Source organism: Vanacampus margaritifer, chromosome 5 (assembly GCF_051991255.1).
Source record: "Vanacampus margaritifer isolate UIUO_Vmar chromosome 5, RoL_Vmar_1.0, whole genome shotgun sequence".
NCBI classification, from domain to species: Eukaryota; Metazoa; Chordata; class Actinopteri; order Syngnathiformes; family Syngnathidae; genus Vanacampus; species Vanacampus margaritifer.
This window is the reverse complement of record NC_135436.1, coordinates 10,225,798-10,238,607: the sequence shown is the minus strand read 5'-3', so window position 1 is coordinate 10,238,607 and position 12,810 is coordinate 10,225,798.

Here is a 12,810-nt window from a genome sequence, read left to right as displayed (position 1 = left end):
CATTGGATTCATTTTAATTTTAAAGTGTATTACAAAAGCATTTTTTCCTGATTGCTGATTGCAAAATGGCAGCAAACAAAGTTGGATAAGAACTGCTGGATTTTGCTGCTTAACTCATATTCCAGGAACGCAATATACAATAATACCATATTTAGACCAGTGGGGCTGCATAGAACATATTATTGTCCAAAAAGTTTTGGGGGCTTGACTTCCCCTTTCAGGTGTGACAAGGGACTTTCCTCTTTCCTACATTTTCTTTTTCAGTATTAACATTAGCAACTACCCATGTAGCGATATGAAATAATGGGGAAGTTCATAGACTCAGGAGCAAGTGGGGAGAGATTTGTTTTATTGATGATTTATACATTCATCAACATTTGCCAAGCAAACAGGTCTGCCTCCCAGTCAGGAGGTTTGAAAACCTCCGTTAAAACATCTCTGGAACAGAAAGATACTGACGTCATCCAGTTGGTGCCACTTAGTATTGGGAACATTGTGTCTTTCATATGATTGCTGTTTTATCATTGAGTTCAGAACACAGAGAACCAGAGCCCATTTTGAAGTACCACTTGATTGTCACACCCACCTAATGCTTCACTATTTGCCGGTAAGGGTTGCCGCATGCTCCAAGCAGACCAGGAGAAGCTTATCCATATATTTAACATATTAATCCAGTTCTAAAGGCTTAACACTGGCTCTTAGTCAGCTGTAGAATACACTTTAAAGTTCTGCTTCTGGTCGGAAAAAAAAACAAGTGCTTTGGCCCCTGAATACACGATTAAAGCAATACTGATGGAATTTAAACCCAGTAGGGCCCTCAATTAGTGGAACCCAGAATTCAAAGTAAACATGGCTGCTCACAAATGGATGAATAAGTTGCCAACAGAAGTGAAGTCAGCCCCAAGCGTAAATGCTTAGAAACAATGCTTTCTTATGATCCAGATCTTCATAATCCATTTTCCAACATGGTATTCTTGCACTGTACGTTCTTTTAGTCATTTTTTAGTAAACTACCTTTCTATACTTTTGTTTGTAAATGATTTTGGATGTTGTACTTTTAAAACAAAAGGTGTTCCTTTGTGTCTGAAATGCACTATATCAATGAAGCTGCCTTGCTTTGCCTTGAAAGGTTGTTTGTCTATATGTGCCGTGTGATTGGCACCAGGGTATGTGCCCGAGGTCACCACGCTGGTGACCACTGCCTTAAGCACTTGAAGCTGCAAGATAATGAAGGTTGTACAAGTGCAGCTGCCATTGACATATGATCCAGTTTGTCAACGACTGGCAAAAGTAATCTGTGATTAATCGTGATAATCGTTTGTGGCAGTTTAAGTTTCTATATATGCCTTGTGACCAGTCGAGGGTGTAGCCTGCCTCTTGTTTGATGTCAGCCCCCTTCGGCATAGGGATAATGGTTTAAGCTCTATAGAAAACAGATAGCAGAAAGCTTATTATTGAGGAGTGTCTTTTACAAACATCACAGACGGAGTCAACTTTACATAATGTCATTTATAGTCTGATAAAAAATGAGACTTTACATGCAGGTACACATTTCACACAGTGTCACTGCCTTCGTAATGCCCTGAACTTTATTGTTCACATATAGTACGCACGATATGACCTATGAGTCATACACTTCCTGAAGCTGTCTGGCCGCTGGATGACAGGATGAATGCAGCAGACAGCCACAGTCTTAGTGCTGCTTCCTGTCTCTGTCTGAGCACTTAGCAACCACCGGGCGGGGGCTCGGGAGTTTAAGGCACAATTAATACAATTATTTGTCATTGTTTTATGCATCAATTTTTTTGTATCAAATGTACTACTGCCATTGGTATCAATGACTACTCAAGAATTGAATAGTAGCTGTTATCGGCCCCGAAAAAGTGGTTTTGAACATTCCAATTCACACACACACAAAAATAATGTGCGCTGTTTCTCTCCAATATGTCCTAAAAAGAAGAACGAGTACAAGATAGGCCAGACAATGGAGCTCAGCAAGTTCTATGTAGCGATTTTCAAATGAACATTTGAAGTTGTTCTTGTGTAACTGCACTCCCCAAACCCATTTCCATGTTGTTTTGTTGTTCTAATGAAAAGATCTGCAGGAATAACTGATTTGTGCGCATGACTCACTTGCCGATGCTTTGTGAGGAGAATACAACGCTCACAATCAGCACACTTTGATTGTTTTGGAAAATGAACTTGGCAAGCCCACTCATCCTCTAATCCATTACCAAGACTTGGGACTGATATGACCTTGGTGAATAAAATTAGTTGCCATTAAAATGTTGTGTGACTAATGTTGTGAACCAATGACAAAGAGAAGGAATGGACAGGTTGACTGGTTTGAAAAGAAAGCACATTTTCGTGTTGAGCGATCAAGTCCAAGAAACTGCCACTTATTTATTTAATATTCTAAGGAGGAATAGAAAAGGCTTTTTTCTTCTTGTGAGGTGTTCTATCTATCTATCTATCTATCTATCTATCTATCTATCTATCTATCTATTTATCTATTTATCTATCTATCTATCTATCTATCTATCTATCTATCTATCTATCTATCTATCTATCTATCTATCTATCTATCTATTTATCTATTTATCTATCTATCTATCTATCTATCTATCTATCTATCTATCTATCTATCTATCTATCTATCTATCATCCATGCATCCATCCAGCCATACATCAAAATTGGTTGTAGGGTTTCAACAATGCTAATATTACCATATGGCTTGCAAACAGGCAAGAAAGCATATTATGTGGTGACTTTCATATATCTATTTCAGGCTAAAATGAATCTTCTCCTTCATTTACCGTACTGTCCACATTTGTGTCTATTCTGAGCCACTCGTCATTAGTGTTGTCGCATAGCCGTCTCCATAGCCTTCTTTACACTAATCATCACAGGGTTGGTTGGTTTTTTTGCCTCTGGCAGCTGATGAGAATATATGAAAGAGTTGAAATGAAAAAAGAAAGCAGAGGGAGAAAAGAAAATGAATTCAGGCGTGTGATTTTCTTCCTTGCTCTGATTTGCTCTGACCATTTCCTTCCTTTGGCATGTGTCAGGCGTGTGATTGACGGGTGATCAGTCCAGGGTGTACCTCGTAGCGATTGGCTCCAACTTGGATGCATCAAATATACCAACTCAATACATTTTATGGTCCATGGCTTTGAACCGAGAATCTGAATATATTTTGAAGCTTCTGTGGAAGGAATTTTTATTTTATTTTTTTCGTTTACATCATCCACCTCTTGCATCCTTGTTTACCTTTGAAAACAAATGAGCCCTTTCCCGTTCTAATAGCACTGTTGTAAAGTCAGAAAGTCATGTTTCCTCGCTGAGGGATCAATGCAAATACATTTTTTCTCCACAGGTTTGGCACATTTCTTAAAACTGAGATGACATTTTCGAAATGCTATGGACAATTCCCTAAACTATCTTACAATTGGGCTCAACTGATGGCATTTCTCATTGCTTTCATCAAATTGCCAATGTCTTAGTACATAGTCTCAACTGCCTCAGGGGATCTGTGCTAATGGTTGTGTACATTTAGCCTACAGTTAGCACAATCTGCCCACATTTAGCACATTTTCCAAATGAATAGATCTTGCTGATCGAACTGGATAAGTTGTTTTTCAGTCTAATGGCTATCCTCTCCAAAACATGTCAGCAGGATTTCATTGTGTAAGTCATATGTGCAAAATCATCTGTTCAATTGTCAAAATTAGTCAAGCATATCACAGGGTTCATGCAGTGTAGAGGATGTTTGAGACATTCACACCATTTTTTTCCTCGCTGCATTGCAAGGGAAAATATCCGCTGTGATGTAGATGAAAACCTTTGGCCAAACCAAGAGCAGCGTATGGATGGCCAAGAGGGGGAAGGCTAGTGAAAGTGAAAGTGTTACAGTAGTTGGTTCTTCATTTACACTGTGTGCGAGATATGATTTTAGTTATTAGTTTTTCATAAATATACAGAATTTGGCTTACACTTTCTTTTCTTGCACTCTAAATGTGTAAGTAACTTTGTGTGGATAAAAACTGTGAGTATGTTCAACCGCATACTTTGAATACTGCTGTTTTCCCCCCTCAGTTTTATATATAATTGTATTTTGTTAGCTGTTGTGAGAAAACATTGAATGATTTTGACTTGTGGTGCTCACACAATACCAAAGGGACAATGCATTTTGAGGGCACTGACTACTTGATTTTGACACATAGGTGAGCTGTTTTGGGAGAGATATGAGCTTTTGCAGATGATCTAAAGAGTTGTGCAAAATCATCCAAGTTACTTTAGGCAAAAGCACTAAATGAATGCAGATGAGCCAAAGCAATTGAGAAGGATCTATACTGTACAGTTGTGACAGTACCGACTCTTTGTTTGGGAAAGGAACTTGGAGTGAAGCATGTATGAGCAGTTTTGGGATAGATATGTGCTTTTGCTAATGAACTGATTGGTTGTGCACAAATGTAAGTCTGTTTGGCCAAATGAGCTTGCAGTTTTGAAAATGTCATCTCAATTTCAAGAAACGTGCCAAACCTACGGAGAAAAACTGTAACACAGGTGGAATCAAACCACCGGATACTTAAATATTAATTATGATTAGTTTTATCCAATTAATAATGCATTATATTTATTGTTCATTTACAGTCAATACAATAATACATCAATTACTTATGCTACATAAAAGGAAGTAATCCTGTGTGATGTGCTATTGCAATTCCACTGACTCTTCCAATGGCAATGTTGGGTCAACCTTGGTACATATCATTAATGCCAAAGTCGCTCTTGTGATTGATGTTCCGAAAAAGGAAGGACTGCTTTTGTTAAGGTTCGAGGGGGTACACGAGCGAGACCCAAGTACAGACACAAAAGCAGAGGCAGGTTAGCGTGCGAGCAGTTTAATGAGGCCACAATTAGTCAAGGAGGCAGGGAATGGAGTCCAAGCAGGAGGCGCGGGATCCGGGGAACAAAAGAGCAGGCAGGCTGTCAGGCAGGGGAGCAGGTTTGCAGACGAGAGTCCAGACACAACTGGAGTGAGTTGGGGATGACCTGGGTAAACAAACTGGTGAGCAACAAAGCACTTTCCAACAAGAGTAACGAGAGAGCTAGATTCGACTGAATGAGCAACAAGACAAGACAATCTGGTACCGAGGCGAGCTCCAGGGCTGGCTTATGTAGGTTGGTGGTGATTGGCGACACCTGGTCTCTGCCTCAGCTGTGCCTCTTACCCCTAATGAGCAGCAACAAGCACGCATACACACCCATACAAGAATAAAAAGACAAAAGGGGAAAACGAGAAGGGCAGGGCTCATGGGGGAGGCGGCAGAAGCCCTAACAGCACCATTCGAGGACGGGGAGGCGCAGGGGACGGCGGAGCTAGAGGACTGGTTGAGTAAGGCTGATATCCGGAAAGCATGGAATGTGGGGTGGACACGGAGGCTAGCCAGCAACTTGAGGCATACAGTGCAGGGGTTGATCACTTGTTTAATGTCATAGAGACCAATGAAGCGCAGAGCCAGTTTCCTGGAGTCCACCCTCAAAGGGAGGTCCTTTGTACTAAACCAAACCTTCGACGCTGGTTGTCCTGTGTCTCTGACCTTGCTGAGGAATGCGGGCACGGCTCCAAGTGCTGGAAAAACGCCTCATGTGGGCCTGCACGGATGGGACCGCTAGGTCCTTCTCTTGGGAGGGGAACAAAGGAGGCTGGTACCCTAGAGAACAGTGGAAGGGAGAAATGCCCAGGGAGGCATTAGGCAGAGAGTTGTGTGCATACTCGATCCAGGGTAGTTGAGTGCCCCAGGAGGAAGGGTCGCTGAGGGACATGCATTGGAGGGCGGATTCCAGTTGCTGATTGGCGCGTTCTGTTTGCCCATTGGTTTGTGGGTGGTATCCAGAAGACAGGCTGACAGAGATGCCTAGGGCAGAGCAAAAACACTTCCAGACCTGTGAGGTGAACTGGGGGGCCTCTATCTGAGACCACCTCCTGTGGGATGCCGTGGAGGCAAAACACGTGCTGAATCAACAAGTTGGCGGTCTGCGGCGGAGGGGAGTTTGGCCAGGCCAATTAAGTGGGCAGCTTTGGAGACTTGTGCTGGCCGCAGCTCTCGCCGGAGTGCCGCGGCGCGGATTAATTTGGATACCTGTAACTATCACATTGATTCGAAGATTCTGTTCCAAATCATTCACTTTTTGTTCCAAGGCGACAATGTGTCTATCTTTTTCTTGTGTCTCTTTCTTCAATTGCTGAATATCCTGCAGAAGTGGCTCGTTGCTCTTTTTCATTTCAAGTATTTCGGTGACCATTTCTTTGACTTTTGCAAGAGAAGATTTTATCTCCTCAATTTCATCAGCTCTTTTTCCGCCAGGCATATTGCAACAATGTACAGTAGTTAAAAATCCCAATGTCAACAAAATAGTTAGAAGTCACGAGCGAGTGCAGGAGCAAGTACAGATGCGTCCTTCCTCGACGGATGCGTCCTTGACTTAAGGTACTCCAGGTTTTTGTGGTCTGTCCACACCACAAACGGCTATTCTGTTCCCTCCAGAAGGTGGCGCCACTCCTCCCAGGCCAACTTGACCGCCAAGAGCTCTCAGTCACCAATACAGTAATTCCGTTCAGTGGGGATGAGTTTGCGGGAGTAGTAGGCGCAGGGGTGCACCTTTCTGTCCTCTATAAGCCACTGGGACAGCTCGGCCCCAACTCCTGTCTCTGAGGCGTCTAGCTCCACTATGAACTGCTGTGAATGGTCAGGGTGGATGAGAACTGGGGCGGACGTAAAACGGTGCTTGAGGTCGCAAAACGCAGTCAGCTTCTCGCGACCAGAGGAAAGTAACGGCAGTAAAGAAGAGGGCTGTGAGGGGGGCTGCAATGCGGCTGTAGTTCTTTATGAACCTCCTGTAAAAGTTAGCGAAGCCCAGGAAACGCTGCAGCTGTTTCCGGCTGGTAGGCCTTGACCACTCTGAGACGACGGTCACCTTGGCTGGATCCATGCGCAACTCCCCTTTTGCGATGACGTAAGACCGTCCTTGGGACATGGAATTCGCATTTCTCGACTTTGACAAAAAGCCTGTTCTCCAGGATCCGTTGTAGGACCAGCCGCACATGATTCACGTGCTGAGAAGGGGTCCTGGACAAAATCTGGATGTTGTCGAGGAAGACAAAGACAAATTTGTTGATCATGTCCCGGAGAACATCGTTGACCAGCGCCAGGAATACTGCGGGGGTGTTGGTTAGTCCGAAAGGCATGACGAGATACTCGTAGTGGCCTAAGGGTGTGTTGAAGGCTGTCTTCCACTCGTCGCCCTCCCTGATGCGGACCAGATTGTAGGCGTTACGGAGGTCAAGCCTGGAGAAGATGCACACCCCATGGAGAGGGGTAAAAGCTGAGTCGATGAGAGGGATGGGGTACTTGTTTTCAATGATTATACCGTTGAGGCCTTGGTAGTCAATACATGGTCTCAAGGTCTTGTCTTTCTTTCCCACGAAGAAGAAACCAGCACCAACCGGGGAAGAAGAAGGGTGGATAATACCGGCGACCAGGGACTCTGAGATATACTTCTCCATTGTTTCTCTTTCCAGCCGTGAGAGGTTAAATAGCCGACCCTTGGGAAGTGTGGCGCCGGGCAGCAGGTCGATGGCACAGTTGTAGGGCCGGTGGAGTGGCAAGGCACCTGTACGGTCCTTGGAGAAGACCTGCCCAAGGTCCTGGTAACAAGCAGGGACAGAAGTTAGGTCTGGAAGGTCTGGCTCCTTGACCCAAGGGGCAGATATTCGGGCCGACTGTAAACAGTGATGGTGGCAGAAGGTACTCCAGGCAGTGAGCTTAGGAGTGGTCCAGTCTATTTTTTGTTTCTTGAACCATGGTAACCCTAGAACTAGTGGTGATTGGGGATACTCAAAAACAAACAAACTGATCTACTTGCAGGGGTTTCCTGAGATGGAGCGAAATGGATGTGGTCTGCTGCGCGACCTGAAACAGCAACTGGCCATTAAGCGCCGTGATTTTGAACAGGGTTGGCATTGGACAAATCTCTATCTCCAACTCCTTCACCAAGTTGTGATCAATAAAGCTCTCATCTGCTCCACAGTCAATCAAAGCGGACAACACTCTGGGCTGGTCTTTATGGAGCAACGTGGCCGAGAGCTGCAGTCGGAGCGAGGATGAGCTGTGGGTCTGCCTCCCCCTTTTGCCAGCCTAACGGGACATGTCTGGACGAAGTGGACAAGGTGAGCGCAGTACAGGCACAAGCGATTGTCGATTCTCCGCCTCCTCTCCTCCCTAGACAACTTGGTGCCTCCCAACTGCATAGGCTCCTGTTTTACAAATAAATGTCAAAACTATTATTTGTGTCTGCGTTTTTGGGATCCAACTCCTGAACATAACAACATGAGTGCGGGGCCAATACTGGTATCGACCGCCGTCGTGAGCATTAATACCTTGAAATAAGGTTGAGTATTGCTCCAATACCGATACCTGGTTTTAGTAGAGCCTACTTGCTCATCCCTAATACGTACTTTTAGGCAATGAAAATTTTAGCAAATTGATGGCTGTTGTAGATAACGAAAAGTAACAAAAATTGAAAACATGAAAAAATAAAATATAAACAAAGAAGTGGTCAAAAATTTGCAAACCATAGCTTACATTTAATTCTAGCAAAAAAGTCCTTTAATTTACAATGATACTGTAATGATTGAAATTTGATCAAATTGATTATTTGAAATGTATTTTGATATTGCTGTATATACAAAAAAGGTCAGTTGTTATTTTTTATTATTATCTTAGACTAAACAAATGCTCCATATATTAAAAAAAAACAAAAACGTTTCCATTCAAACCAAGTGATCAGTCAAAACGAAATGACAATGACTAATGAAAAATCTGAAACTATGACAACACTGACACAAAAGAGTGACGTCAAATGTTTCAGACCTATTCTCAGCCCCCATTTTCCAACATTAATGTTGCCAAGCCTCTGAAAACCTGCGTTAAGACGCAGAATTATTGGCTGTCAAGCCTGCTGGTAATGAATGGGAAGCAGCTGGCCGGTTGCCAGGGGACAAACGCACATCACGGAAAGGAGAGCCCAGTGCCCTCCATCATGAAAGATGCAAATTTATATGTCGATGGTGCTCTAACATAAACTCAGCTGCATCAGGTAGTTCGCCAAAACTTAATTAGATCCCGCTCAAAATCTGTATCCAAATGTTTGCCCTTATAAAAAAAAAATTATAATAATAATGCAACGGTGCTTCAGCTGTTTGGTAACAAAAGGAATTGTTTCCACGACCCTTAAAAAAATACACTATATTAAAGCTGCCTAATGTAGAAATTTGCCCAAAATATCTTTACAAAACCTTTTTTAATTTACCATTTCTGACTCAAACATCTTCTATTTAGCAGATTAACACTTTAGCTGTTCACAATGGAAACTCTTGCAAGCCTGGCCAATAGTTTTCACACTAGATTCAGCTTTGAATTTCCCGCCCTTTGTCTACGGGTGTGGCGTCATGTGCGCTTTGTGTACATAAAGAAGGAAGTGTGCAGTTTCATTTTTGGCCACACGTGGCAGTAGCAACTTGAAATTCAATTTCCTGCATTGAGCAAGTCATCCTAATCATTAAACATTCAGCTTGACTCATTGTCATGTTACAAGGGTTGGAATAAACCAATCAGTTTGTAAATCTGTCAAGAATTCAGTGAGTAATAAGTATGTGGGTAAATCATCTAACCTTACCACCGACTACAGCACAACGAACCAGAGCAGTCCCCTGTACTAAGATGGCCGACTAGGGACGACGCTGACGACTGCACCTTGAGCCATCATGATGTGTGTGTGTGTGTGTTTTTTTCCCCCATTACATCCCCATTGCTTCACAGAAGAAAGTTTTCTGTTGTTTAGAGGATCAGACTGCAGTGTGTCATGCAAGGAGATATTTGTCTCAAAACTATTCACATAAATATGCGATTTTCACATGTTATTACAGTTTATGTCGTGTATGCATTTATCATGACTTACCATTTGTAAATATTCAATTCTGCTTGTAAGTTGTTTAACGTGTGCTTGTGGATCGGCAGACACGCATATTTATTTTTGAGACGAACTAGACATACACATGAGTTGAAAGGCCATCCCTTCTTCATCCACTAGGAGGCCGTGTCGCATTCTCCTTTGAACAGGAAAGACTCATCTCCCTTCTTTCGTTTAAAATTTTGAAATAGAAAAACGGAATACGAGCGTAAATATTAACTTCAATTATGTGTTTATTTAACACAAGTTGAGAAACAAAATACGACTGCAAATTATTTCCTTTGCCTTTACAGTACCCGGAAGATGTTGCTAATACTTTGGCTGCTGCACCCAGCAGCAGCAGCGTAGAGAAGAAAAATTAACAGTAATTCATTGACAGTGAGTCTTTTAATATGTCTGTTGTGCTTCTCTTAATGCTAATTTGTTTATTGTATTGGAGCATTGTTGGACTCACGGACAATGTAATCTATCACTAGTGCTTGCAACCTACTCAATAAGTGGTGCGCAGAAAAGCCTCAAAAACTATTTGGGTATGTATTTAATCAGGATTGTGTGTGCTACAAGTTAGAATCAGAATATTCGTCAGGAGATTAGTCTGCCAGACATTGAAGTTTAAATTCTAACCCAGAACATCTAACAGGGACTGGATTCTTTGCATTGCACCCACCTTTGAGGACTACTAAAAAGCTCTGCAATACAGTATTTAGATTTACGCAGGCACAACATCCCATCACAATAATATTGTTGGATATCCATAAGGGATATGAAAGAATATATATATATATATATATATATATATATATATATATATATATATATATATATATATATATATATATATATATATATATATTATTTCATCTCAGCAGAGTAAAATCAACAGTGCAAATGGTACTGTTGGTTCCAACCTTTAAAGTTGCTTTATGTAACAATTTGCCCCGAAATATCTTTACAACAGCCTTTTTTATTTGACCATTCATGACTGAAACATCTTCCAATTAGTAGATTAACACCTTAGCTGTTTACAATGGATACTCCTGTAAGCCTCTGGCCAGTAGCTTTCATACTGGATGTGTCCTCTGTTTGCACTTGTGCAGTCATGTGCGCATTTATGTACGTGAAGAAGTGGTTGTTTAGTTACATGTTTCGGCCACAGGTGGCAGTAGTGATTCAAAATAAAATGTTCTGCGTTCAGCTGCTTTTTTATTTTATTTTTTTGAACTTGTTTATTATCCTGTGAGTGTGCCAAGTTGTCTGTAGTATAAAGATAAATGAGATATAATGTGAAGGGGCCTCCATGTATTGTAAAATTTGTGTGTCAGCATTTTCACCCAATGATTGATCTCACAGTGAATCAGCAATCATGCAATGGGGAATACATCCTGCTTCCTTGTTTTTATTGGGTCTTTTATATCTGCCGAGGAAGACTGCATTAGTATTGACAGAAAAGAACATCAGTCCAACAATCACACCAGTGCAATGTAATGAGAATGGAACATAAAGTGACAGTGAATGCACCACTTCCGTGGCGTGACTGAACTAGACTCTCAACTAAAGCATCCTGTGGGAGTCGTGACCCCCCCCCCCCCCCCTCTCCCCCAAATGACTCACCACACTCTTCAGTGTGGGAAAGACATTCAGGAGTGCCAGAAGAAACTTCTTCTACGAGCATGCAGAAAAGAGGTCGGTGACTTTTCTTGCGCAGGCAGTGGGAGTGGAATTGAGTTGTTAATTGATTTCTGTTTACCAGTAATCCTGCCACAGGCGCAACCACAAGCAATTAGGCAGACAGCTGCAGCTTGATCTGCACATAACAATGTGAGGAGAAGGAGGAGGAGGGTGTGTTTTTGTAGTGCAGCAGAGTGGAATTGGGCTGACTGGGACGTGCGTTTTCAATGACATGTGGTGAAAATGTGGCTTTTTAATTGCTTGAATACAAGTAGTTGGGTCTATGGACTTCCTGCCCACTCATTAAGTGTGACATTAAGCAAAGTAAATAAATATTTTGTTGTCTTCCTGTTACTGAAAATGTGTGAGTGACCTGTTCGAATTTGAGATGTCACTCTGTGGTTTATTTACATAATAATTGTCTTTCCCAGTGAAGTTGTTGATGGTAGCTCATTATGACTTTGTCCATGCATCATGAAAAAATTATTTCATTGTCTTTGTGGAAGTTTGTTTATTTTCCATACCACGGTGAGTAGAAAACATTCTCATGGCAACACCATGGCTCTGCCGCTGGGTTGTAGTGGTAGTGAAAGCCAGCCTAGCAATTGGCCCAGTTGTCTATGGGGCGGGGTTAAAAAATGTACGGATGTAAAAAACACAAACATTGTGTACAATAAAGAAGGTAAGATCACAACCACCGTCTGCTGTTAACATACTTGAAAAACGTTACAGTGCTAAACAGTAAAAATAGAAAATAGCCACAGGAAACAATGTTATTCAATCCAACTGCGGACGCCTTTTTCACGATTTCACGATGATATGCGCTTGGCCTCATGGGAAATGTGGTTCTTTCAAAGAAAATTAAAGTGAAAACAATACTGCTTTTGTCCAAAAGTGCCGCCATAATCAATGTAAACCAAATGTTCATTTGTGCTAATTTAAAACACTGAGCGAGCGAACACTGTTGTAAACGCTACATGATTTTGTAGATTATAAAACAACCTGCTAGCAGACGACAACGCCTTTATTATTAAGTGTTAATATTTCTCGCCATTCACAAATCCTTTGGCGTTCTCGGCCATGTTGAAACTTGAAAGGTTCTCTCA